We start from the raw sequence: 27,622 nt of genomic DNA, 5'->3' as shown, positions 1-27,622 counted from the left end.
AATACCCTGAATTTGTGTGGGGCCTTTTTGTAAGAACTGATGATGCTCACGCACCTGGTGCTACGTTCTGGCGTTTCCGGAAGGAAGGGGGAGGTGGTCAGGTGTGCTGCGTGGGCCGGTCCTTGCTGGACACACGTGGGCCGTGAGTTAGCACTGTGGCAAGTGGGAGACCAGCTGCTGGACCCAGCCCTCCCTCCCGACGGCCACGGCCAGGCTCTGGGGTGCACCTGGGCTGAACTTTGAGCTGGGGACCCGAGTCACCTGCTGCTCCAGGGGCTGCGGGGCCTCCACGGTGACTGTGGCTTTCCTGCCCTCACGTTGGTAGTGGAGAACCCTCTGGAAGGCATAGATACGTGCTAGGCACTCACATAGGTCTGTCGACGCACACAGGGAGGACTGCGCATCCATGAAGGAGGGCCTCCTCCCCAGCCCGCGAGGCTGCCCTGTGCTGGCTGTGTCCCCAGCGGCCTGTTGGGGAAAGTGCAGGGGAGCTGGCCCTGGAGGGAGCGCGACCTTTCAGCAGAGTTTGGACGCCATGTGTGTCCAGCGCAGGGACAGTCCGCGATCGAGCTGAAAGGTCTGAGAGAGACCACCACCCCCCAAAGCTGTGCCCTCCCCCGGAAGGGGGCTGGCTCTGGGGAGCCCGGAGCCCCCCCCCCACCAGGCTGGCAGTCCTTGCTGGCCGACCTGGCCAGTTCTTATCGGACTGTGTAAAACCAGCCAGGGAGCCAGTTTGGCAGGAGGGAAGGGACCCAGAGGTGTGCCCGGGGTGGAAGGGGGTACAAGGAAGACGAGGAGCCTCGGGGGGCTTCCTCCCACGGGACCTCTGCTCTGCTCAGCCTCAAGCAGCATCGGCCAGGGCCGCCCGCCCCCAGCAGCCACTCCTCAGGGACAGTGCTCCCTCTGTGAGCATTTTATGGGCGTGATTTTTCCTTTCCTCTTTACCTTTCAAGCCTTCCCTGTTCTGCTGTGTCCCTTTTCCTGATTCTGGCCCTCGGGTAGCAGCTGCCCTTGGGGAGGCCCTTACCGGGGGCCCACAGCCACCCATGCTTCTGTGGAGTGGACCCTCCCTGGGCCCAGCGAGGCCTCGAGCCAGAGGTCAGGCTGCTGAGGCTGGAGGAGGAGGAGAGGGGCAGGCAGCACAGAGGAGCGCCCAGAACCAGTTTGGGTGGTGGTGGGGGATTGGGGGGGGGAGCTGGGCGGGGGAAGCAGGGTGGAAACACCAAAGGCTGCATGTGAGGCCCTGAGTTCAGAGGCTTGGGGCGGGCGTGAGCCAAAGCGGAAAAGGCAGCTCCTGGTGACTCTGCGTTCCTTCAGGGAGGCCTGGAAAGGCCGTGCGGCCCAGTCCTGGGGTCGGGAGAGCCCAGCAGGAAGTGAGTGGCAGGCCTGAGGCAGCTTGGGAGGCGGCCGGGACTGTTCCTGTCTCTGCCGGCACTGGCTGAGGACCTCGCCCAGGGACTCGCCCGCAGTCCTTCCTTCCCTGGGCGTCTGGTATGTGTGAGGCAGGACAGGGGTTTTGGGGGGGGGGCGGCAGGCGCTGGCCTCACAGCGTCAGGCCGGGCGCTCTGTCGGGGGTGGTGCTGCTGGGCGACCCTTAAAGCAGGGAAACCAAGATCTGCCTCCCAGAGGTAGTCTTTGTGACTCTGTTGAGGGCCACCAGCTCCGTGGCTCTGGCGTCACATCGTCTGGCCATTGGCAAGCCTCTCATAAGGGGTGAGAGAGTGACTCAGGCTCCTGGGTCATCCTCCCATGTCCTTGGAGCTGCCTCTAACCGCTTCCTGCAGTCCATCCTTTGTGTGTGTGTGTGTGTGTGTGTGTGTGTGTGTGTGTGTGTGTGTGTGAGAGAGAGAGAGAGAGAGAGAGAGAGAGAGAGAGTGTGTGTGTGTATGAGACATTGTCCCCAGCCAGCCCGTCCTGGGGGTCGAAGTGGCAGTCACCACCCCAGCCACATCGCCAGGCAGTCCAAATACCTCCGTCCCTTTTCTTCTGGTCCCCAAGATTTTTGTCCCTGTGGCAGGTTAGAGATAGCAGACCTCGCAGAAGTTCCCTGACAGACGAGTCAGAGCTTGAGGAAGGGTTGCTGAGTTATCGCTCCCGGCTCTCCAGCCACAGACGGTGTGAGGGGGCGCTAATTCGGGGGCCTTCGGGGGCCTTCGATGACAGGGACAAACACTGGTGGTTTCCTAGCTTCCTGGGGCTCCCAGAAGCCTCAGAGAGGAAAGGTCTACGAGCAGCCTGGAGTAACCTGGAGTCGTATTTGCTTTGAAAAGGCCGGGCCTTCCTGTTAGACTGGGGAGGTGGGGGGGGGGTTTCCCCGGGAGGGTGGGGGTGTGCCCCTCTTTCCCACCTGCTTCCACCACCCCCCTTGCCCTTTCTGGCTGCCCCTTCAGGGCCTTCCTGGAGCTGACATGTGTGTGCGTACTTGGATGGACGTTCCTGATTTGTTTCTTCCTGCGTTTTCGTCTTTCCCACCTTTATCTCCTTCGTTTCTGTCCCCCGACTGTCCCCCCAAGCCCCCAGGGGCTCCCCGGGGAGGACTTTCCTGGCAGGAGCTCAGGCACCTCTTAGGAGGCAGGCCCCTGTCCCCCCACCTCCCTCCCTGCTGTGTCCTGATGAGCTGTCCACCGGGCCATCTGACCCTTGGGACTGTTCCCACAATGGGGCTATTCTCCTGGGCTCTGCCAGGCACGCGGGGCCCGGTGCCCGCCTCTCCCTGATTGCTTGCTGCTGGCTGCGCCTAGCGGCCCCTGGGCCCACCTCGGGCCCTGCCAGTGCGGGTGGGGGACCCTCCGGGGACCCCTGGTCCTGACTGTCTGCCCGGTTTGCTCTCCAGGGAGGAGGGGCACGATGAACAACTCCCTGATCCTGGAGCTGTGGCGGTCCAAGGCGGTGTCTGTGCGTGAGCGGCTGGGCATCGGGGACCAGCCCAACGACTCGTACTGCTACAACACGGCCAAAAACAGCACCGTGCTCCAGGGGGTCACCTTCGGGGGCGTCCCCACTGTCCTGCTCATAGACGTCAGTTGCTTCCTGGTGAGTCCCCTCCTGAATCGTGTCCCCCCCTCTCCTCCCGGGCCTTCTGGAAAACTCAGGTATGGGATCAGGCGTGCCCGAGTTCACACGTCACCTCTGCCCCTCACCTGCTGTACCCCGGGGAGCCGCGCTCTGCGGGTGACGCAGCTGTCCCCCTGGTCACAGAGTCAGCCTGTTGCGTGGTGAGGCCCGTGGAAGGGGTCAGTCCACAGGGACCAGAGGCATGGGCTGGAATAGAGTGGCCGCACCTCCCAGCTTAGAAATGTCACCTCCTGTCCCCCGCTGGGTCCTGGGCCTTTTAGGGGATCAGTCGCAGAGCAGAGGACACAGCTGGGGAAAGGCCCACCTTCGTGGCCTTCAGTGGCCCAGACCTGCCTGTTCCCAGGGGGTCCCCCGGTTTGCAGTATGCTGTTCTTCTCCCCCACGGGTGGTTGGGTGGGATTCCCCGGGGGCCACGGGGCCCCTTCTTGTGTTCCTGCCTGTGGGGTGGCCATACCTCTCGCTGAGGGTATAAATGAGTAGCTTGTGCTGGGGAGGGGGTGTCCCCAGGACTCAGATCTGCCCTGTTGCCCCAGGATTTGCCTCACAGTGGCACCTTAGGGGCTGGCATGGGAACCCACCTGCCACTCACGTCGCTTTCACGAGAAAGGGCTCTGTGGGGCGCCCAGGGGGCTCAGTCGGTCAACCGTCCGACGCCTGATCTCGGCTCAGGTCCTGATTTCACGGTTCGTGGGTTCGAGCCCCACAGTGGGCTCTGTGCCGATGGGGAGGAGCCTGCCTGGGATTCTGTCTCCCTTTCTCTCTGTTCCTCCCTGGCTCGTGCGCTGTCTCTGTCTCTCTCTCTCTCTCTCTCTCTCTCTCTCTCTCAAATAAATAAACTTTAAAAACATTTATGAGAAGGGCTTTTAGGTGCCAGACAACCTGTTTCTTGGAGTCCACGTGTAGGTTGAGAACACCAGCCTCGGGTGACAGGGGTGGGGGGTCCCGGGGGTGCGCCGGTGACGCTGAGGGCTGGTGGGAATAACGAGAAGGGGCGCTGGAGAGCGAGGGTGGACACGGCTGCAGGGGCGCCGGCGAGGGGAGCTGGGTGTTTATCAGGGGATGTGATGGGTGCACACGTGAGCCAGAGCGGCTGGGAGAACATGGGCGCATGAGACACACACCCCAAGAAGGCAGCAGAGGGGGCGGCGGGGTTGGGGGGGGCACTTGCCGGACGGCCTTCAGCTTTGTCCTGAGACGTGACTCACCTGCCTCCGGGAATAGTCACCAGCTTCCCCGTCCACCTGGAGACGGTCCCGAAAGGGACGCGGCCCCTGTGGGGTTCTGGCCTCTGGATTCCCTTTAGGGAGACAAACCCACATTTAAAAGGTCAGTTCTGGGCGCCTGAGTGGCCCAGTCGGTTAAGCATCTGACTCCTGATTTCGGCTCAGGTCATGATCTCCGAGTTCGTGGGTTTGGGCCCCACATTGGGGGAGCCTGTTTGGGATTCTCTCTCTCTCTCTCTCTCTCTCTCTCTCTCTCTCTCTGCCCTTCCCCTGGTTGCTCTCTCTGTCTCTCTCTGAAAATAAATAAATAAACCTTAAAAAAAAAAAGCTTAGTTCCTAAAAAAAATAAGTAAATGAAATAAAATGAAAATAAAAAATAAAATGAAATAAAATAGAATGAAATGAAATAGAATGAAATGAAATAGAATGAAATGAAATAGAATGAAATGAATGAAATGAAATAAATGAAATGAATGAAATGAAATAAATGAAATGAAATGAAATAAATGAAATGAAATGAAAAGAAAATGAAATGAAATGAAAAGAAAATGAAATGAAATGAACGCCTGGTTTGTGACCGAGGCCGGCAGGGGTAGGTGAATTGAAAACGGCTCTGTGTCACCCTCCCTGAACCTTGAAGGGCGGTGGTCTGTCCAGGCAAGACCGGGTCTGAGGACCGCCAAGGTGAACGCGGAGGAGGTGGTGTGGAGCTTACAGATTTTACAGCTGGACGGGGTTTAGAGCGATTGGCTGAGGGCCCCAGGCTGTGGAGACCGAGCTGCCAGAGCCCAGGCTCCTCGGTGGGCACTGTCCCCCGTCCAGGCCCCATGCTGGCGTCCTCGGGGCTTGCCTGGGGGAGCACCCGGCTCGGCCTGGGGGAGCTCTGCTTCCTCGCCCTGTAATTAAGTGCAGTTCTGTGTAAGAGGAAGGAAGCGGGTCCTGGGCGGCTGTGAGGCCTGGTCTCGCCTTCCTGCTCAGGAGCACTGAGGGCTGATCAGCGCAGGGTCGGTGGGGTGGGGGTCCTGGCTGTTGCTGCCCTGAGAGCAAAGAGCGGGGCCAATGCTCATGGTGAGGAGGGCGCCGGGGCCAGCTCAGGGACGGGCTCGTGGCCTCTGTGCCCTGGCATCGGCGACAGGCGCTCGTGAAGACGGTGGGCAAAGGGTCGGATGGTTGAGCTGTGTGGCCTCGGGCGGCTCGGTGCCCTCTCTGGGCCCTTGTAGCCCCGCTGGGTTCAGGCTGGTGGGCTTTGCCCCTAAGGCAGGTGTCTCTAATGAGAAGTCCCTTTACTTGGTTTCTTCTCTCCTGTCAGTGTTTGATCTTGGTGTTTTCCATCATAAGAAGGAGATTCTGGGATTATGGCCGTATCGCCCTGGTGTCAGAAGCGGACAGGTAAGCAGGACGTGTCACCTCGAGAGCGTGAGTGTGTGTGTGTGTGTGTGTGTGTGTGTGTGTGTGTGTGTCACTGGGACGGGGCTGGGGGCCCACGCGTGTTGCTGACACTACGTTGTGTCCACTGAGCACATCCGTCCGCCAGGCCTGGGTCAGAAGCCGTCTCTCCTCACCACAGGTGCCTCTCCCACGGCCGTGGCCTGGCCGTGAACCTTGCTGGAGGAAGTTTAGTTCCTTTACACACTCGGGGCTTTCGTTATCAGCTGAGACGGATGCCACTCTTCTTCCTCACCCTGAATGTTGAAAGAGTGTCCCTTCTCTGACATGAGTTAGCTGGGGGCTGGGGGCGAGGCGAGCCCCCGGGGAGCTGCTCCTGTCCCCGCTCAGGGTCAGCGTGGGCCGGTGGCCCTCACTCAGCCAGCGTCGGGTGAGTCTGGTGCAGCAGGGACCCCCTTGGCTGGACGTCACCTGGGCTCTGCTGGCTGCTCACGACTCCTCAAGGGGGGACCGTCCTCTAGGTCCGCACCCTGGCGTCTCCAGCCCCGGCTGGCTGTCACACGGCCTGGGACCTGGTGTCAGATGCAGGACAGGAAGCAGTGGGGGGAGACACCCCTGTGGCCAGGCTCCCCCCACCGGGCCGCTCGGCTTCCCCAGGCCGACCTCCACCCTTGCTGCACAGGCGTTGGACTGTGGTCTCTGTGCGAGGCACGGGCCGCGTCGCTGCGAAAGCTCCGTGCCGCTTCCTGCCTCCTGGGTCCTGGCGTTTGCGAAAGCCCGAGGGTGTTCACCTTGCCCCGAGGGCTTCTTGGGAGCCTTAGACAGTTTTGGGGGGACTCTGGGGACGTGATGTGTTTGTGGCACCCCGAGTCCCAGGAGGGGCCGTGCACTGGAAAGGTACTGAGCCTGTGAACCCCAGGAGGCCCTGCTTCCTCCTTGGCTGCAAGGCCGTGGTCAAGTCCCCACCTTCTGGGGTTTCTCTCCTCCTGTCCCCTGTCCCCCGCAGGGCACCCAGAAGGTCAAATGAGAGAGCTGCCTGTGAAGGCTTTGAAAGTCAAGGTTCTTCCTGTCTTCTGCCCCTGCGAGTGAGGTTTTGGAATCGGTTCTAGAAAACTGGAAGTGATAATGAACATAATTCACACACCTCAAGCGACCCCCCACACACAGGGCAGGGGAGGGGAGCCCCCCCCAGCATCCAGACGCCCACGCTCCCATTTTCTTGTCCCTGAAAGTGGGGTGCCGCTTGTCATCAATGGCGGTCACACTTCAGTCTTTCTCATCGGTTCATAAGATTATTATGTCCCTGGCAGCCAGTGGTGGTGTCGATTTGATAAAACGAGGTTAATCTGACGTGCCGGGAGACGTATCGCAAACGTCAACAGTCTGAAGTCCCCTTGGGTGGGCCCGGAGCCGAGGCCCCAGGGTGCGGGGTGCGGGGACGGCCTGCCAGTGCCCTGACCCCTTGTCACCCGGCCCATGTAACGCGGGGGTTTCGCGTCTTGCACGCCCAGGTGCGGTCGCCGCCCTGGTGGGTGTGTTTCACGGGCTGAGTTAGATCTTGTCCCAGACTTGGAGGAAGGCCACAGCTTTGGTCCCGGGCTCTAAGGGATGGCGGGATACCGGACGGAGGTTTTCAGACTTCGAAAAAGGATTTCCTGGCATTTTTTTCCTTTTGTGTTCCCAGCGATTCCAGGTTCCAGAGACTGTCATCGTCGTCCTCTTTTGGGCAACAAGATTTTGAAAGCGAGCTGGTTGGTATCGACGGGACAGGCGTGGCTGTGGCCGTGGTGGGGGCGGGGCAGGGCAGCCGGGTACTGGTTCGGGGGCCGACTTGGCCCCCCGCGTCCTGAGTGGCAGGTGCTGGTGGTGAGCCCCCTGGACTTGGGACGGACCGCGGGGAGGGTGCAGCGGGGAGGCCCAGGGGGTGACACGGGGTTAACTCTGAGGCAGGAGCTCCCGAGTCCCCTGTGGTCCCAGCGCTCGGCTCTCATCACACGCAGGGATCTGTGTGACGGTTCATTGCTGACGTGCCTGCTGGCGGCGAGTCAGAGGTGGGCGGCCCAGCCGGGTTCCCCGGCACCTGACCCTGAGGAGGTGCCCAGCGGGCCGGGGTCCAGCCCAGCTTTGGGGGTGGAGGGGTTACGATCAAGAGAGGCGATGGACAGTCAGCCGACGGACCCTCTTCCCTCCAGAGTCCCACCTGGGGGGGGGGCCTGTCCCATCCGTGAGGCTTGTTTCCTTGTGTCTGTCCTGCGTCTCGGTCAGCACTGCGGGCCATCCAGCAGAACAGTTCCAGAACCGCTCTGAGCTCTCACCGGCTCTCGGGTCAAGTTCAGGCCTCGGCCCTGGAGCAAACTGTCAAAACTTGAGGGGTTTTTACGAGAATTCCAGGCACAGGGTGCGTGTCCCAGAGGACTGGGGGCCGGCAGACTCTGTCGCCTTGGGGACAAGCCGTGGCCTTTGCTGGATTTGGGACAAAAGCGCTGCTTCTATATAACGGGGGGTTAGATGGTTAGTGACCGTCAGAGGCGGTGATTCCATCCGCCTCCCGGGGACAGAGATGCTCAAAGCTAATCCCTGATCTCTCCGTTCCCAGGGATGCTGTCCCTGGCTGACTGCCATCTTTCGCCTGCAGTGAGTACAGCGGGTGTGTGCGTGAACGTGGGTGGGTGTGTTAGTGGGTGGGCGCGCGTGTCTGCCTGTCTTTCCTCGGGTGGCTTTGCCTCTGCGCTTGGCCGGCGAGGAGGAAAGGAGCCGGGATGCCTGACGCCGAGATGGGTCCCTAGATGCTTCTGGGTTCGAGGCGGAGCCTCGTGTGGGGGCCGGGCATGCAGGTGGCCCACACGGCCCGCACAAGCCACTTTCCCCCTCGCTTTGGGCAGGAACGCTTTGCACCTTCAACTCCTCCGCTTCCAAGTTTCCTTGTTTCTAACGTTTGGGGCCCGTGGGGAGAAATCCTGTGAAGCTGGGAGCGGCTGGGAGCGGAGGAGGTGCGGTTTCGGAGGTGGTGAAAGAGGAGGGCCTCTTAGAATTGATGAAATGCGGTGGTTGCGGGACGTCGGGTACGTCCCTCTCCCTGGGCCTCAGTTTCCACGACTGTAAGAGGGGCCCAGGCGACACAGCGGGAGAGGTGGGTCGGCCGGCCCCTGCCTGCCCACCACCGCGAAATCACGTCACTGGGACGCGTTTCCTCCTGACGTGGCAGGTCACTCCGAGCGTGGGTCCGGCGCACACAGAGAGGATTTTAGGTGTCCTAGACCCTCCCCTGACACGTGCCCACGGCGGGTGCCCCTTGGGGGACTGCGGCCTGTGGCCACTGCTGGGTGGGGCTCAGGCTGCTCCCCTGTCCCGGCGGTGGGGACCCCACTCAGCCTGGGTTGGGTGGGGCGGCGTGAGACACGCTGCGTCGTCATTTCATGGTAACCCGCAAAGGCTGTTGGCAGATCTGCTCTGTACCCCTCCTCCCTCCACCCCTCCTCCCCATACCCCCTCCTCCACCCACACTTGCTCCTCCCCACACCCCCCTCCTCCCCATAGACCCTCCTCCCCATACCCCTCTTCCCCTCCCCCAACCCTCCTTCTCCTCCCATACCCCCCTTCCCCTCCCCATACACCCCTCCCCTCCCCATACCCCCTTCCCCTCCTCCCAACCCCCTCTTCTCCCCCATACCCCTTCCCTCTCCCCATACCCCCCTTCTCCCCCATACCCCCTCCCTCTCCCCATACCCCCCTTCTCCCCCATACCCCCTCCCTCTCCCCATACACCCCTTCTCCCCCATACCCCCTCCCTCTCCCCATACACCCCTTCTCCCCCCATACCCCCTCCCTCTCCCCATACCCCCCTTGTCCCCCCATACCCCTTCCCCTCCCCATACCCCCTTTCCCTCCCCCCAACCCCCTTCTCCCCCCCATGCCCTCCTTCCCCTCCCCATACCCCCTCTCTTCCCTCATACCCCCCTTCCCCTCCCCATACCCCCCTTCCCTTCCCCATATCCCCCCTTCTCCCCATACCCCCTTTCTCCCCTCCATACCCCACCCTGTTCCGTGCTCCTCCCCCCCGCTCAGTTCCCTCTGCTGGCACAGGCATTTCTCTGGAGGGGGGCTGTCACTGGTACTCTGAGTGTCCCCACTCTGTCCCTGTAACACTGTATCAGACACTGGGATGCCGCGTGTCCCCCGGCTTTGTCCCTGTAACACTGTATCAGACACTGGGACGCCGCGTGTCCCCCGGCTTTGTCCCTGTAACACTGTATCAGACACTGGGACGCCGCGTGTCCCCCGGCTTTGTCCCTGTAACACTGTATCAGACACTGGGACGCCGCGTGTCCCCCGGCTTTGTCCCTGTAACACTGTATCAGACACTGGGACTCCCTGTGTCCCTGTAACACTGTATTAGATATGTTTTCAGTGTCTACTCCTTCCTGTTGCAAAAAGGATACTTTGACTGTTTTAAGGCCACAGTTGCATTCTAACAGCTGCTCGCGGCCAGTGTTGCAGGTGACATTCAAAGCATCCCCTCAGTTTCCTTGGCTTTGCCTTCCTGGCAAGATAGGGAGTCGGTCAGAGGTGTGTCTCCAGAAAACCTGTTGAGGAAAGAAAGTCGGAAGTCGCCGCCGGGTTAGGTTTGGGCCCCCATCCTGTTTGTTCAGTGCGCACGGTTGGGGGCAGGGCAGGTACTTTCTGGCAGGTGATTGGGAAGTGCAGCCAGTGTGGTCAGGTGCAAAGCTCTGTCCTCCAGGTAAACAGCACGCAGGGTAGCGTCCATCCCCAGGCTGGCTTCTGAGCATCTGCCCGGTACCCGGCCGGCCTGGCGTGCCCACCTCACCGCCTCACGTGTGGCCCGTGGCTCCCGCCGGTCTCCCACCTCTCGGATCTGCTTTGGTGCCGTGACACCCGCTTCTCTTACCACTGCCCGCGCAGAATTTTCCTGCTTTTCTGGAAGCCGGACCCTCAGGGAGACCCCCCTTTTCCCTCTGTGGCATTCTGGCTGTCAGCGCCTGGAATTTTCCAGGTCCCCAAGGGGGCCGGAGCGTCCAAATAGGGCAAGGAGGAAAGGGCGGAGCCCCCATGAGGCCAGCAGGACACAGGGAGGGGGCCGGACGGCAGGGTGGGGAGCCCGGAACAATTGACATGTTGACAGAAGCAGGAGGGGCTGCGGGACCTCCCCCTGCACACGTGTCTGCAGGGATGCGGGCAGCAGGTGCCTGGGGGTGTGGTGTGGGGGGTGTGGTGCAGGGCGCTGGGAAGGAGGCTCCTCCGGGCTTGTCCTGCCTCCGCCCTCCCGAGCTGCGCGACTGAAAGCTCGGTGTCCTGGGATGTGAGGAGACGGGACAGCCCGGCCCGGCCCTGCCGCTCACCCGGGTCCCCTGTGCGTGTCTTGGGCAGCGATGACCAGATTCTGGAGCGGTGTGGGGAGGACGCCATCCACTACCTGTCCTTCCAGAGACATGTCATCTTCCTACTAGTGGTCGTCAGCTGCTTGTCCCTGTGCGTCATCCTGCCCGTCAACCTCTCGGGTGATTTGCTGGGTAATGTTCCCTCCTCTTGTGTGACTCACGGCCCGGGGTGGGGTTGGGGGGGGCTCGTGGGGCTGGGGTGGGCCCAGGTGTCAGGAGGCCTCGGGGTGACTCCGGAACGTTCCCCTCTGCCTGGCCGTGCCTCTCAAGAGGCACCCCCCACCCCCGGACCTGAGCCTGGGCCAGGAGCTTGGCCCCCGGTGTGAGCTTCGGTTCTAAGTAAGGGGAATAAAACCCCAAGACTCGTAGGATCGGGGGCCTTCGGAGAGCGTTTCATACTTTCCTGCCCCCACGTGATCACAATCGGGAGGCCACAGTGAGTGGGTGTGGGAGATGTTCGTGACGCTCAAAGTCACAGCCTGGAACCGTGTGTCCTGCCAGTGCGGGAGGCTGGCTTCCAAAATGCCAAAGAATCCGCTTCCTCCTCCCTCCCTCCCTTCCTTCTTCTCTCCCTCCTCCCTTCCCTCCTCCCTCCCTCCCCACCTTCCTCCCTCCCCACCTTCCTCCCTCCCTCCCTCCCTCCCTTCTCTTCCTCCCTCTCCTCTCTTCCTTCCTCCCTCCCTTCTTTCCTCCCTCCTCCCTCCCTCCCTTCCTTCCTTCCTTCCTTCCTCTCCTTTCCTTTCCTCTTCCTTCCTTCCTTCCTTCCTTCCTTCCTTCCTTCCTTCCTTCCTTCCCCTTTCTCCTTTCTCCTTTCTCTCTTTTTCTCTTTCTCTCTTTCTCTCCACCCAACACGGGGCTGGAGCTCACGACCCCGAGATCCAGAGTCACACACTCTGCTGACTGAGCCAGCCAGGGGCCCCACGAATCCACTTCTCATGCCCAGGGATTCCCAGCTCGGTTTTGGGACCCGTTCAGGAGGATTTCAGATTCTCAAGGAATGTCACAAGAATCTCAAAGCAAGAGAAATTCCGATTGTGACTTACCCACGCGGCGGGTCGGGAAGAGGTTGTCGGGTAAAGTGGGGCCTTGGGTTGGTGCAGTTCTGAAAAGACCGGACGGCCGGTCCCTGTCCTCTGACGGGCCTGGCCGTCTCGTGCTTCCTCAGAGACCCACGGACCGAGGCGGGCCGCCCCCGTCCCCCTTCCCTAGTGTGACCCTAAGACTAAGTGTCTTGCTTGTCTGCAGACAAAGACCCTTATAGCTTTGGGAGGACGACCATCGCAAACCTGCAGACGGAGTGAGTATGGGGCGGGGGCCAGGGCTTTGCGGGCACTGCCTGCCCCGGGCAGTGCTGCTGTGCGGGGTGGGGGTGGGGGGTGGTTAGGAGACGTGGAGGGCCCGCCCCCCCGCAAACCCCGCCCTGTGTGGGAGCCGGGCCCTGATGGCAGGTGTCCCCGCTCAGCGATGACCTCCTTTGGCTGCACACTGTCTTTGCCGTCATCTATCTCCTCCTCACCGTGGGCTTCATGAGACACCACACCCGGTCCATCCAGTACCAGGAGGAGAACTCGGTGAGCGAGGCGGGGAGGGTCACGGGTGGGGCCAGAGCGGAGCCTTGACCCGGCCTGTTGCCAGGACACGGGAGCCGTGCGCTTAAAGAGGCCTCTGTGGGACCTGGCTGGCATGTTTGTGCTCACGGTTGACTTCAGCTTTTCGTTCATTCGTTTGTTAATTTTTTTTTTATTTCATAAATTTCTTTTTGTTTCATGTTTGTTTTTGAGAGAGACAGAGACAGAATGCGAGTGGGTTAGGGGCAGAGAGAGGGGGAGACACAGAATCCGAGGCAGGCTCCAGGCTCCGAGCCGTCGGCACAGAGCCCGACGTGGGGCTCGAACCCACGAACGGTGAGATTGTGACCCGAGCTGAAGTCGGACGCTCAACCGGCTGAGCCACCCAGGCGCCCCAATTCACTTGTTATTTTTAAGGTTTTTATGTGTTTATTTTTTGAGAGAGAGAGAAGGAGAGATAGCACGAGCAGGGGAGGAGCAAAGAGAGAGGGAGAGAGGACCCCAAGCAGGCCTTGCCCTGTCAGCACAGAGCCCGATACGGGGCTCGATCCCACGAACCGTGAGATCGTGACCTGAGCCGAAATCAGTGGTCGGACGCTTAACTGACTGAGCCACCCAGATGCCTGACATTAGCTTCTAAAATTTTTCTGATTAGGGGCATCTGGGGGGCGGGGGTCAGTCAGTAAAGCATGTGAAGGACCCCCTCCGGGCTCTCCCAGGGGAGCACTGGTCCCTCCGAGCTCTCACTGTGTTCCGTGGGGAGGGGCGGGGCTGGGTGGGCTTGAATAGGGCGGAAACCCTGGGCCCACCTGGGGACTGGCGTGCCTTGGGGTGACATCCCCCGCCCCCATGTGTGTCTCTGGCAGGTGAGGTGGACCTTGTTCATCACGGGACTCCCCCGAGACAGCAAGAAGGAGACAGTGGAGACCCACTTCCGGTGAGCAGGGCTGTGGCCCCTCCAGGCGGGGCAGATGCCTCAGGCGGGCCGCTCTGTCTTCTCTTTGGGCGCCCAGAGACTTGGCGAAGGGCCTGGCCCTGCCATGCGAGCATCCATGGCCGCCGTGTGCCAGCCTGCTGTGGAAGGCTTCTAGAAGTCTGGGGTCTAGAAGGCCTGTCCGCTGCAGGCCGCCCCGGGGGACCACAGCAGCTGGAGCACAGGCCAGGCTGTAGGTGCAGAGAAATAGCTCGAGGGCACGAGCAGGTCTCCGGGGGGTGGGGGGGGCCTGCGCTGGCACAGGCGTCCGCCCACGGGTGTCTCTGGAGGGAGCACCTGCACCAAGGAGTCCTGCGGTGGAGGAGGAGGCAGGGCTCCTCTGGGGGAGGCCGTGTGTGTGTGTGTGTGTGTGTGTGTGTGTGTGGTACCAGGGATGCAGGGGAGGGGGGTGTGGAGCAGGAGAGGGGAGGGCAGGTGCAGAGGCCCCGGGACCCCGGCTGGAGGGCTTGCCCCAGGCGGCGAGCTGAGGATTCAGTCCGAACGCACCCCTCCCAGTCCCGCAGCCACTAACTTGCCGCGGGGACTCGGGGTGACCACGGTGTAACTCAGCACTATTTGCGGACGACGGCGATTCGTAGAAACAGAGAGCGAGTGCCTGATTTTGTGTGTCTGGTGGGCAGGGAGCATCGTTTAGCGGCCACTGGTGCCCGGCTGCCTGGATTCACATCTGGGCTCCAACAGCCACTCGCGGTGTGACCTTGGGCACAAGTCACTTAACTTCTCCGGCCCTTATTTTCCTCATCTGTAAAATGGGGACAGAACCTCCCAGGCTATGGTGAGGACGGCATAGTGAATACCGTGGGAGCACCCGGCCGGTGTGAGTCCACACACAGCACACTTGTGAGGGTCGTACTACGGTTGTTAATGCGGGTGTAGACGTTTGCTGGGCTGCGAGCCCCCTGCGTTCATTGAACCTGAAAGGTCTGTGATCTTCAAAAAGGGGCCACACGCTGGGTAGGATTTCCGCACGGTCCAAGGTAGGCGTGAGCCAGAGCAGACGATAGTGCTCTTCCTCCGGGTGGGTGAAGGAGGTCACGAACCGGATTCATCTGGCCCCACACGCGCCCGCTGACGTACAGCCAAGCGGGCACGAGCCTTTCAGTTTCAGGCGATTGCTTTCGTGCTGTTAAAAAAAAAAAAGCCCTCTTTGTGTTGAATTTCAAAATTTCACCCTTTGTAAAAAGACGAAAGGAAAGAGGTTTCTGTGGTACCCCGAGTACCCTCGGGGACTTGGGGGGGATCTCTCCTGCCGGGTGGGGAGGGTTCTCTTTTCCGACGGCCTGCCTTGCGCACAGGGACGCGTATCCCACGTGTGAAGTGGTGGACGTACAGTTGTGCTACGACGTGGCCAGGCTGATTCACCTGTGAAGGGAGAGGTGAGCGGGGCTGGTCGGTGGCCGGAAGCCTGTCCCTCCCTCCTGGGCCGCCCACCCTGCTGCCTCGCTGCTGGTGGGGGGTCTAGGCGGAGCCCCCAGGGGGGAAGGCAGGAGGGGGGGCTCTGCCCCTTTCTTGTTTGGAAAGCTGACCCCCTGGGGTGCCAGGGGGGCACAGTCGGTTAAGCCTCCGACCCTTGGTTTCGGATCGGTTCGTGAGTTCGAGACCCGCATCGGGCTCCGCTTGGGCAGTGCGGATCCTGCTTGGGATTCTCTCTCCCCTGCTCTCCGCCCCTCCCCGGCTTGCGCTCGCTCTCTCTCTCTCTCTCTCTCAAAATAAACTTTAAAAAAGAAAGCTGAGCTCCTGGGCCTGGCAGTTGGACAGTGGGCGTGGGGTCTGTGCCGCAGGGTTATGGTGACTCTGACGTGTGTCCCCCTACCCCCACCCCTGCAGGAAGAAGACAGAAAAGAGCCTGATCTATTACATGAACCTGCGGGCGAAGACAGGCCAGTGGACCCTCATCAACCCCAGGCCCTGCGGCCAGTTCTGCTGTTGCAAAGTGCCGGGGTGCGAGTGGGTGAGGGCCCGGCCCCCCGCGGGAGTGCCACGGGGTCCCCGCCGCCCGCGCAGGGCCCGTGGTCACGAGGGGGTGCGTGTCCTTAGGAGGATGCCGTCTCCTACTACGCGCGCATGAGGGACAGGCTGCTGGAGAGGATCGCGGATGAGGAACGCCGGGTGCAGGAACAGCCCCTGGGCATGGCCTTCGTCACTTTCCAGGAGAAGTCCATGGCCACCTAGTGAGTAGGGCGTGTCCGGAGCCCTTTGTCTCCTCCAGGTGACTTATGACCCGCCCCTGGGACGGGTTGGGGCTGGGGCAGGCCACAATCCCCCCATCATCCCAACCCAGGTGCGTGTGACACGTGTGGGGTGATCCTCGCGCGAGGTGAGTCCCTCGTGGGTTGACGTGGCCTCACCCCCGGGCCGAGCTCCCACCAGCCATGCCAGGGAAGGCGTCCAGCATTCTGCCACCCCCCTTCAGATGTCCACTCTGGACCGCAGATGATCTTCTGTGCTGGGTTTTCCGTCGCACAGATGCACAGACCCCAGGCACTGCACAGACCCCCAGCTCTGCAGCAGGGAGACCCCGGGGCCAGGCTGCGGAGCACACGTGGGCCCCAGCACGGGGCTCTGGCTCCTGGAGTGGCGTCACGCCTGGGGTGGGGGACGCAGGTGGCCACACAAGTGCCCCTTCCCAGCCCTCTCTGCGGGCACCGCACACCCGGGAAAAGTCCCCTGCAGCCAGGCCAGAGCCAGGAGGGGCTCGTGGAAAGGGGGGGCGTGCTGAGGCAGGAGTGAGGGGCATGGAGACGGCGGGGGTCCAGGTGGCAGTCCGGGGGGGCCCTGGGCGTCAGGGTGGGAAGAAGTGAGGACAGCTAGGCCCTGGCCCGGCCGCGCAGTGCGTCCGCGGCCCCGACTTCCTGGGCGGCCGAGGGTGATGATGGCGCAGGGAGCAGCCGTGGTCCAGGGGTGCAGCGGCCAGACGGGGTGCGCACCTGAGCCGGAGAGCCTCGGGATCCTGACGCGGAGGCAGGAGTGACCCCCGGCTCGCCGCGTGGTCCTGAGGATGAGGCCAAGTCCTCCCCGTGAGCTGTAGTAACGGCTAACCTAGCAACCCGCTGATAGAGCAACGGCCCCGGGGCCCCGCGGCATCTGCCCTCACTCTGCGCGTGTGCGCGGTGCCCCGGGTGTCTGGGCCACGGCCACGTCTGCTCTTCCTTCCTGGCAGCATCCTCAAAGACTTCAATGCCTGCAAGTGTCAGAGCCTCCAGTGCAAAGGCGAGCCCCAGCCGTCCTCCTGCAGCGCGGAGCTCCGTATCTCCAAGTGGACGGTCTCCTTTGCCACGTACCCCGAGGACATCTGCTGGTGAGGCCCCGGCCCTGGACTGGGGAGGGGGGAGGGGCCCCAGGCCGGGCATCACAGGTGCGAGCTGGCCTTCAGGGCCCCCCCACCATAGCTCCTGGCTCCGCTCTGGGCCTGGGGCGGGCGTGGGGGGATGCGTCAGGTGGGGGGGGGCATCCACACCCGGCACTGCGCTCCAGTGATGCCCCCCGGCATCCGGGGTGTCCGGGAGCCACGTCTATAATTTCCAGTTTCCTTTCGGCCGCGTTGAGAAAGTAGAAGGAAACTGTTCAACTTAATTGCATAATCTCTCTCTCCTTATATATCCGAAATATTATCACTCTAACGTGATCAGTTACCTTCTAGTGGAGATGCGTCTCTTTTTCATACTTAGTAGCTTTGAAATCCGGCGTGTATGTTCTTTTGAGTCGGACCAGCCCCGGTTCAGGGCTCGGTAGCCCCTGGCTGCTGTGTCGTGTGGCGTTAGGTCTAGCCTGGGGACACGCTGCTGAGCTCGGCCGCGTCCACGGGGGCCGTTGGTGAGCCTTGAGCACAGTGCCGCGGGTGAGGGCAGCCCCAGCAGAGCCCCCAGCGTGGCTGGCTTCAGCTCCCTGCCCAGAGCGAGCTTTGGGAGCGTCTCCGTGGCTCCAAGCTGATCTCTGATGGTTCACAGGGCTTCCCAAACGTGGGGGCAGCGTGCTGCTGTGTTCTCGGTGGGGTGAGAGGCCAGCATGACCGCCGTGGGGCCTGGGCACTGCTGTCCCCTGCCTCCCTCCCTCTGCGTGCACCCAGCCCCCGGCCCTGTGTCGCTGGTCACCAGGCATTTTAGATGTGGCCGTGTCGTAGCCTCGTTCTGTCTGTCTGGGTGACCGTGGAGTCCCTTTGGTGGGTTCTGGCCCCCGGGCTGTGGCCGGGGAGCCGTGTGAGTGGTGGATAACCTGTTTTCTCTCTGAACTCAAGGGGACCCCGCATTTGACCTTGCTGGAGCTGAAGGTCGGTACAGAGGGCTCACCTGTACTCCTGGGGTCCAAGTGCCTCAGTCTGGTCTCTCGCCGGGCCTCGATGTGACCCGCTGACCCACCTGAGGGCACCGGGGGCGTGGTCGGCAGCCCGGCCTGGGGGGGGTCTCAGCCTCCAAGCCTGTGTCCCCTCCTGCAGGAAGAACCTCTCCGTCCAGGGTTTCTGCTGGTGGCTCCAGTGGCTGGGCATCAACTTCACTCTGTTCGTGGGGCTCTTCTTCCTGACCACCCCCGCCATCATCCTGTCCACCATAGACAAGTTCAATGTCACCAAACCCATCCGTGAGCTCAACGTGAGTGACTATGCTACAAGCCCGTCCTGCAAGGCTGGGGACAAGAAGGCGTGGGGGGGGGGCGGTGGCTGGAGCCCAGGGACGTGGGGGCTGAACCAGGAGCCGTGCCTCTCAGCTCACGTCCGTGCCTTTAGGCCTTGAGCAGGTGTGGCCACATTTACGACACTGGTTTACGACACGCGCGCGCCCGTGCGTGTTTTCGAAATCAATCTGAACGTTCAACGGTAGGGTCGTGTGAGCTGAAGGGCATGTACTGATGGAAAGTTAAGTATCTGTTACATAATCGTCAACTCATTGATTCTAGATAGGCAACAAATGATTATTTAAAATCTTAGACAAATCGAGACAACGAAACGCTTCCTGAAGTGGCCTCTGCTTGAAAACAATATTGGTTTCCCCAGGGCACCTGGGGGCTCAGGTGTCCACCTCTTGGTTTTGGCTCAGGTCGTGATCTCACAGTTCGTGAGATCGAGCCCCTGTGTCGGGCTCTGAGCTGATAGCGTGCAGCCTGCTTGGGATTCTCTCTCTCCTGCTCTCTCTCTGTCCCTCACCTGCTCGCTCTTTCAAAATAAGTAAACGTAAAAAAATTAAAAAGATACTGATTTCCCATAATTGGCTCTGTTGAAATATCCCCCTAAATCTTTTTTTTTTTTTCTCCAGTTCCACTTGGCATTCAGTCAGTCACGCTCAGGGCAAGCACGCGGGGCTAGAAGGCGTGAGGGCCTCGCTGTGCCGTCCCCCAGCTGACGAATTCCGAACGCTGGGTTTTCATCCCAAAGCTGGGGCGAAGGCACCTGCCGGATGATCCTTGCGGGGTTCTGGTGATGGTGACCACATAAGCTGCTGTGTGGCCCAGGCCTTCTTACCCGAAAATAACCCCTTGCGCACATTAAGAATTTTGTTTATCTTTAAAAGCGTGTCAGTGTTCACGCCTTTGCGCATCTTTGGATGTATGGCCAAGTCTGTTCTTTTGAGGGTGGAATCGGCCGAGTGGAACCCTCTTTGTCGATTCTCCCTAAACCAGTTTCGGTTTCTTATGGTAAAGCAAGAATCTACAGATATTTGCAACACTGTTCTAAGAACAGGACCCTCCTGGCTCTCATTCCATCCGTTTTCTACAGTTCATTTACTCTCGTCTCATTCAATAGCATTAAAAAAATTTTTTTTATATTTATTTTATTTTTGAGAGAGAGAGAGAGAGACAGAGTGCGAGCAGGGGAGGGGCAGAGAGAGAGGGAGACAGAGTCCGAAGCCGGCTCCAGGCCCTGAGCTGTCCGCACAGAGCCCGACGCGGGTTTTAAACCCACAAACCGCGAGATTGTGACAAAGTCGGATGTTTAACCAACTGAACAACCCAGGCGCCCCTCAATAGCATTTTTTAAATTTTTTGTTTGAGAGTGTGCATGGGTGGGGGGGGGGGGCAGAGGGCAAGAGAGAGAGAGAGAGAGAGGGAGAATCTCGAGACTCCAGGCTTAGTGCAGAGCCTGACGTGGGGCTCGATCCCACGGCCCTGGGATCATGACCTGAGCCGAAGTCGGACACCCAACCGACTGAGCCACCCAGGCGCCCCAGTACGCAGCTTTTTAAAGATGCCTGTTTTATCAGGGAAAGTAGGCAGCTCCTGTGATTGCAATAGTGAGCATATCAGGCACAGGCAGTTAGGTCACTGCTGGGCAGGAGGGAGCTGAGCGGGCAGGCCTCCTGGGGAGGCCCTGGCTTCCGTGTTCCCACTTGCCCTTGGTTGCGCAGAGGGGAGCCGGCAGTGGGGGTCGGGGGGGCGCGGTCGCTCTGGGCAGTCAGACAGGTGGAGATCGGTTGTATGTGAAGTTACTTTCTCTGCTCATCCAGCCCTACTAACACCAAGTGCAGTTCTGGTCTGTTCGGCCAACGGCACGGGACACCTGCTCTGTATGGGGCACAGCGTCAGCCCTGGGGGGCAAGGCAAGGGCGACCGGGAGTTCCCGGAGTCGCCGTGACAGCAGGTCGTGGCCTCCAAGCCCCCATGGCCACAGCCTCTCCACCTGTGTCTTCTGTGGGCCGTGTTTTGCAGGACCCGGTCATCAGTCAGTTTTTCCCGACCCTCCTCCTGTGGTCCTTCTCGGCCCTGCTCCCCACCATCGTCTACTACTCCACGCTGCTGGAGTCTCACTGGACCAAGTGAGTGAGGACGCTCGCCTGACGGCGTCCGTGGGTGCCCAGCAGGGGTCTTGGGGGGAGCACCGGGCAGGGCTCACCTCTGACTTCCTGCAGGTCAGGAGAAAACGAGATCATGATGTCCAAGGTCTATATATTCTTGATCTTCATGGTGCTGATCCTGCCGTCCCTCGGCCTCACCAGGTACGCGTCGTCACCTCCTGCCCTGAGTTCACAGTCAGGATCTGGACAGCTCCGTCCCCAAGTGGTTTTAGAGGATGCAGATCCCTGACGACACTTAAGCCGGTCCCTCCCACTTGGGGTGCCGTTGCGCGGCAGGCTCACGGATTGTTCCGGAGATCCGGTCTCTCTTCCTTAAAAAGAAGCTTGAAGACAACATTTCCGCCCAGGGGGAGGGTAGAGTCACGGCTGTGTTGATTTTAAGGGAGGGGGCCGCCGTTGGAGCAGCCCCTCATAGGCTGCTCTGGAGTGGGGGCACCTTAGACGACAGATGGGGGTCCCGATGTCCTGCCTGCTGGTGAGAGCAGGGAAGAATGAAAACGGGTCGCGATCACCTGGAGGGCTGGACATAAATTCTTACGGGATTCATTTTTCTTCCAGTCTGGATTTTTTCTTCCGGTGGCTCTTTGACAAAACTTCCTCCGAAGCCTCTATCAGGTTGGAGTAAGTATCGGCCACGTTGCGTTTTGGAGCCGTGGTCCCGGGGAGAGGTCCCACGGGGGCTCAGCCGTGGCTGCGCTGGGGCTGGGGGCGCGGTGGCCTGTGCCCGGCACAGACGTCTCCTCCTGAGGCCATCGGGGCCGGGGAAGCCCACGGCCCCTGGCAGGGCTGAGGCCGCCCTATGGGGGCTGACCCACTTTGTGCCAGGTGTGCAGAAGTGTGGTTAATCTTTTAGGCTGAAACTCCATCAGGGGCAGTCTTGTTCATTCTTGGAAACTCACTTACTTACTGAGAATGGAGCCGCTCAGGGAGAAGGAACCCGTGGGTCCCAGTGGTGCCGGGGAGGCCGGGGTGGGGACGGCCACGCGGCTGTGCGGTTGGGCCCGGGCCCCGTTTACCCCCGGAGAACAGAATAAACCTGTCTCTGGGGTGTGTCCCCCTGACAGGGCGTTGCGGGCTAAATGCTTTATTCTTTTTCTCGTTGAACCTTTACGACAAGCTGTGGGGGTAGGCGCCATTGTTTCTCCATTTTATGGATGGGGAGACTGAGGCTCAGAGATGTTGGAATAGCTTGCCCTGGGCTACCCAGCCCGTTAACTCGGCCTGAGCCCCGACTGCCCTACCCTTTGGGCCCTAATACTGGCCCCCCGCCTTGGCATTGACTCATCCAACCCAGTGTTGGTAGGAAGGCTGGCCACGTTTCCTGGGAAGATTAGACCGAATTATTCCACGTGGGTTCTTGCTGGTCAGGCTGAGGGCTCGGGGGCTGGCGGCCACAGGCGGGCACCCACACACCCAGCCAGCTCCCGTCTGGGTGGACTGTGGCTTCCAGATGGCCAGATCTGGCGCTCGGGGCTGGGCCCTCACCTTCATGAACCGTCAGCCACGTCTGACACATCGTCACGCCTTCGTCCGCGAAGGCTCCAGGATGGCCCTGTCCCGGTTCTCTTCCCATCGCGGGTTCTCCTGCGTCTCCCCGATGCCTGTGGCCCTGCTCCCAGTCACCTCAGCTGGACCCCGGCCTCCGTGGCCCCGTGCTCCCGAGTTGGAGCCTGCAGGCCCCGTGCACCCGCGGCCCTGCGCCCAGGGCTGCCCACGAGTGTCTGGCTGCCCCAGCCGAGGGGCCCTGGGGCACCTGTCCCCTCTGTGCCCTCCCCCGCCGCACCTGGTCCGCCAGCACCCCTCCGGTCGCCCCGCCTCACCGATGCCAGCGGCCACCCCTGTGCAGCCCCAGCCCTCCCTGCACGCATGCCCTGCCTCTCCCTGGCCCGCGGCCCCCCTGCCCTGTCGGTGCGCGCGCCCCGCACCCGCCGAGAGCCGCTCTCTGCCCGGTCCCTGGACGCTTGTCCTTGCCCTCCTGCTCCGCGAGCACGGGTCTCACCTCCTTAGGCCTCTCTGGCGGCCCGTGTAACAGGGGGCACGTCGTCCCTCCTCTGCTCCGGTTCCCCCGAGCACACGTCACATCTGGCATGCTGTGTGTCCCCTTCGCTGGGATGCAGGCTCTCGCAGAGCAGGGCAGGGGCGGGGGTAGGGCAGAGGCAGGGGCAGGGCCCCCCTTTCATCTCTGAGCCCGGAACACGGAGCGAGCATCCGCACCAAATGCAGGGGCTCCGCTCCCGCCCTGCCGAGTGCCCCTCCCCGGGACGGGAAAGAGGCTCACAGCCCGGCCGCCCCCCAGGTGCGTCTTCCTGCCCGACCAGGGCGCCTTCTTTGTGAACTACGTCATCGCCTCGGCCTTCATTGGCAACGGCATGGAGCTGCTGCGGCTGCCGGGCCTGGTCCTCTACACCTGCCGCATGGTCGTGGCCAAGACGGCCGCCGACCACAGGAACATCAAGCAGGTACACCCCGCCCCCCTCCACGGGGCCGGTGATCACCCAGGAGGCGCGTCCTGGGGGGGGACGCACTCTGCACCTGTCCTCTGCGTAGACGCGGGACTCTCGGGCCTGCTGCGTAGACCCGATTGGAGCAAGGGAAACACTGAGAGAACGAGACTCCTTTACCCCTGGCGGCCTGGGTGTGAAGCGAGCAGGGCCGGAGAGGTCCGTGCAGACGGCACCCGGGGCGGGCCGGAGAGGTCCGTGGGGCAGGGGGCAGCCGTGAGCCTCCCGTCTCCAAAGTCCTCCCCTTACGGCCCCCGTGGCGTGGGCGGGTGGCATCTGGAGCAAACCCTGCGCTCTGCCCTCTTGGCACAGAACCAGGCCTTCCAGTACGAGTTCGGAGCCATGTACGCGTGGATGCTGTGCGTCTTCACCGTCATCATGGCCTACAGCATCACCTGCCCCATCATCGCGCCCTTCGGTGAGTGTGGCCCCGGGGGCGGTGGCTGACCCCTCGGGGCACCCTAGGGGTGCCCCCCGCACACTGAGGACTTCTGCAGCGCCCGGGAGCCACAGGGACATCCCTGGTCCTGCTGGCCATCCCTGGTGGCGCCCTGATCCCAGCGTCCGGCAGCTACCGCCTGGCTCGCGGGTGACCGCGCCGCGCGGCAGACGTGCTCTGAATGTGTGCGCTCCGTGGGTTGTCACTCGTACCGCTCGACGCATCTCGTTTGTGGCCCCTTTCACACTCAGTGTGACACGAGTGAGGAGTAGACCCAGGATCTGAGCTGAGGACTGTTTGACTTTAAAGACCGAGGTCTTGCAGCTAAAATAAACGTGAGGAACTGCAGACAGGTGGAAGATTCTAGAAGGAAGTAGAACACCCAGCACACTGTTGGCACTGCAGCTGAGGTTTAGGGGCGGGAGGAGGTTTTAGTTTTCCGTTTACTCTTGAACTATTTAAAAAATCAACAGGTTTACTTTTTTTTTTTAGTGTCTGTTTTTGAGAGAGACAGAGCGCAGGTGGGGGAGGGGGGAGAGAGAGAGGGAGACACAGAATCTGAAGCAGCTCCAGGCTCCGAGCTGTCAGCACAGAGCCCAACGCAGGGCTCGAACTCATGTACTGTGAGATCATGACCTGAGCTGAAGTCAGACGCTCAACTGACTGAACCCCCAGGTGCCCCAAAAGTTTTACTTTTTGAAAACAAAACAGGAACACCCAGCTGGCTCTGTCAGTGGAATGTGCGACTCTTGGATCTCAGGTTGTGAGTTCAAGCCCTGTGTTGGGTGTAGCGATTACTTAACAATAAAACCTTTAAAAAAATAAAAAATAAAAAAACAAAATTTTAAAGATCCTGACATAACAGAAGCACATCCACCCTGTGTGCTGCCCCTGGGGCAGGACCCTCTGGCACCTGCCGCCTGATGAGTGCGGAGGGCCAGCTGGAGCCGGGAAGGGACAGAGAGAGGGAGCCCGGAAGGACGGTGGGGGGCTCGCGGGGGAGGGCCCGGGCAGAGGTCGGGCCAGGCATTCGGTACAAAGTAACTTCTTTCTGCAAAATGATCCTAGAATTTCTGTCTTCCCTAGGGACAGAATGACAGCTGCCTTTTACTCCTTGGGGTCAGGGGGAAACTGGGAGAGGGCGGGGGAGAGAGCGAGCGAGCGCGAGAGCGCTCCCGAGCTGCCGGGATCTGCTTTGAGCCCCACTTTGCCTTCGTGTAGTCAGATGGCAGACCAGCCCGGCCCCGTGGACAGATCGATGCCCCGGGAGGGAGGGGGCACGGGGGCCCCTGGGGCCCCACCAGGCTTGCTGCTCACGGCCCCGTGTCCGCAGGCCTCACCTACATCCTGCTCAAGCACCTGGTGGACCGTCACAACCTGTACTTTGCCTACCTCCCGGCCAAGCTGGAGAAAAGGATCCACTTAGCGGCCGTCAACCAGGCCTTGGCCGCCCCCATCTTGTGCCTCTTCTGGCTCTATTTCTTCTCCTTCCTGCGCCTGGGTGAGGGGCCCTCTGACCAGGGCGGGGTGGGGGCGGGTGGCGGCCCTCGGCCTCCTCTTTCCGCATCCACGCCAGCCCGACAGCATCCAAACCGGTGTCCAGTCGGAACGCGGTACCCGGGCTGAGGGCTGGCTGGGGACAGCGCCGACGCCCCGGTTCCCGAGCTGGCCTGAGCCCGGGGAACCCTGGAGGAGGCCGCGTCGCTCAAGAAGCCTTAGAAGGCAGTCCCTCTGTGAGCTCCGCAGGGGCTGAACCAGAGGGGACGGGCAAGGGGGCCGGATTGCTCTTTGGGGGGCGGGGGTGGAGAAGGGAAAACGGACACTCTCGGGGAAAAGAAAAAGGCAGACAGGACGTGACCGTGCCCCAGCCAGGTGGGGGAGCTTCCGTCCCGCCTGGCCCAGGACGCTGGAGCCTGGAGGGGGCTGACCGTTGGCACAGGCCATCGACTCGGTGTCCCAGTTCCTGCAATCCAACCGGGGGCGAGGCCAGTGGGTCCCTCTGTCTGTCCAAGCGATGAAGACACCACCCCAGCTGCTGGAGGGCGGGGGGCGGACGCTCTTTTCTTCCCTTTCTGCCCGAGGCAGAGGTCACGCACGGCTCCTGCCCCAGACGTGGCCCCTCTCCCCCCACTGAGGCTGGCATCCCTGTGTCCCCAGGTCTGAAGGCCCCCCTCACCCTGTTCACCTTCCTGGCCGTCCTGCTCACCATCCTGGTCTGCCTGGTCTATACCTGCTTCGGATGCTTCAAGCACCTCAGCCCTCTGAACTACAGGGTAAGGGGCACCTCATCCCAGCGCGTGCAGATTCTCCGTGGGCAGGCCTGGGGCTGGGGTGCGCCCTGCGCTCCCCGCCCCTTGTCCTGCCCTGTGCCGCCCGCCCCGGCCCCTGCTGCCAGGAGCCTGGCACCAGCTGGTGCTCTTATCCCGAGCGGTGCCGGTCTGTGTGCTGGGAGGATGTTCATCTGGGAAGGGCCTTTGGTCTCTCATCGCGAGTTTCTGTTGTGTCTGCAGACGGAAGAATTGGCCAGCGACAAAGGGAGCGAGGCCGAGGCCCACAGGCCACCGCCGTTCACGGTGAGTGTCCCCGGGCAACGTGCCGAGCATCTCCTGTCCAGACAGAAGGGCCCCGACCGCGTGGCACCCACGTTCCTACGTTGAGGTCACGGGAGAGGGCATCCCGGTCCCGCGGGCTGGATGTTTCACCGGGCGCCCTCCTCCCTTCCCGGCGTGGCTAATGCCCGCTACGGCCTGCTGCGTGAAGCCCCCGGCGTCCTGCTCCGGGTCCCTGACAGGAGCCAGGGCTGCGACAGAGACCCCGTCAGCAGCAGCCTTCTCTCCAGCCGCTTCAGGCACTCTGATGGGTGTCAGTCCTTGGACCAGCCCCAGGGAGACGGTTCTCAGATTCACTACCCAGGGGTGCACCTGCCTCCGCGGACGAGGAGACGGGCAGGCGGGTGGCGGAAATGCCTTTCTTAGCCAGGCTCTGGGGGAGGGGCCGGCGGGGGGAGTGGGGAGGAATCTCGTGCCCAGCCCCCGCTCCAGGTGCTCATGCCCCCGTATGTTGGCAGCCCTACGTGCCCCGGATTCTGAGCGGCTTGTCCTCGGAGAGAACGGCCCTGTCCCCACAGCATCAGCAGACTCATGGAGCCGTCTGTGACATCAGTGGGACCGTCCTGGGGCAGTGTCCCGCCCAGGGCCCTGCGGACAGCGACAGCAGGCCGGCTGCCTACCAGGAGGCCTGAGGGTGGCCGGGCCAGGCTCCGAGGACGGAGAGGAGGAGACCCAGGTGGAAAAGCGGCTTGACTCGGGCCCCAACCAGGCCCAGGACTACTCTGACCTGTGTGAAGCACACCTGCTCTGGGAAGATGGACCCAGAAAGGTTCCCCGGGCCCTTGGCCGAGGAAGACAGGGCGGGGCCACCACGCAGGGAATGGCGGCCTTTCTGGTCACAGCAGCGGGGAGGGGGGCCGGTGCGTGCCGGGGACTCTGTGCGTCTCCAGGTCCCCCTTCTGCATAAATGTCCCAGCTCTGTAGCTGGGACACATCCCTGGTGATTCCGCAGGACCACATGTGGGAACGGTGCCCCAGCAGCCCCTGCAGCTGTCCCAGGTACCCGGGAGGACACAGCGAAGGACTGCTCTTCTGTGAGGATGGACTGCCCACCACCTCTGGGCACACACCCAGCGATAACCAAAGAGCCTGCGTGTAGCTCTGGGCGGGGCCGCGATGCTGGGCGGGGTTTCTTCCGGCCCCCCCAGACCCCCCCCATCACCGCATCCAGCCATCTCCCACCCATCGGGGCTGCGCCGCGGGAGCAGGAAGGGACCAGGCTCCTTGTTTCTGTGTCACATTGCCAGTGACAGTGGCTGGGTCAGGTCACCCTGCAGCAGGCAAGGGCAGGAGGACCACGAATAAAGCGCTCATTCGGCCAGACTGGTGAGGTCAGGGCCCCATCTACCTGCTCCCTCCCAGGCTGGGGCTAGTGCTCCCAGTGCCCTGGAGCCAGGGGGAAACCTGAGTGGGGCAGGGGGGAGGAGGAGAGGGTGTCTGCCCCTAGCTGGGCCAGGCACCATCCTTAAACTGTGAGGACAGGTGGCCCCTTGCCTAAATTTTTCTCCCCATGGGACAGGGACTCCGTTCTGGGCACCTGCCAGAGAAGCAGCCTCCCACTGCTATCAGGGGGCGCCAGAGGCCCAGGGGGGCCCTTGTGCACGGGGTAGGTGGGTGGGGGCGGGGGGTGGCTCCATCCTGCAGGGGCG

The 27,622-nt window shown here is 61.9% G+C and overlaps 1 pseudogene; it reads left to right on the top strand.

Annotated features, from left to right (window-relative positions):
* The window catches only part of LOC131495871 (CSC1-like protein 1), a 28,812-nt pseudogene extending 1,516 nt beyond the window's left edge, over window positions 1–27,296 (top strand).
* The last annotated feature ends 326 nt before the right edge of the window (window positions 27,297–27,622 follow it).

The sequence above is a fragment of the Neofelis nebulosa genome, chromosome 15 (genome assembly GCF_028018385.1).
Source record: "Neofelis nebulosa isolate mNeoNeb1 chromosome 15, mNeoNeb1.pri, whole genome shotgun sequence".
Lineage (NCBI taxonomy): Eukaryota > Metazoa > Chordata > Mammalia > Carnivora > Felidae > Neofelis > Neofelis nebulosa.
This window is presented reverse-complemented; position numbering and strand designations above follow the sequence as displayed.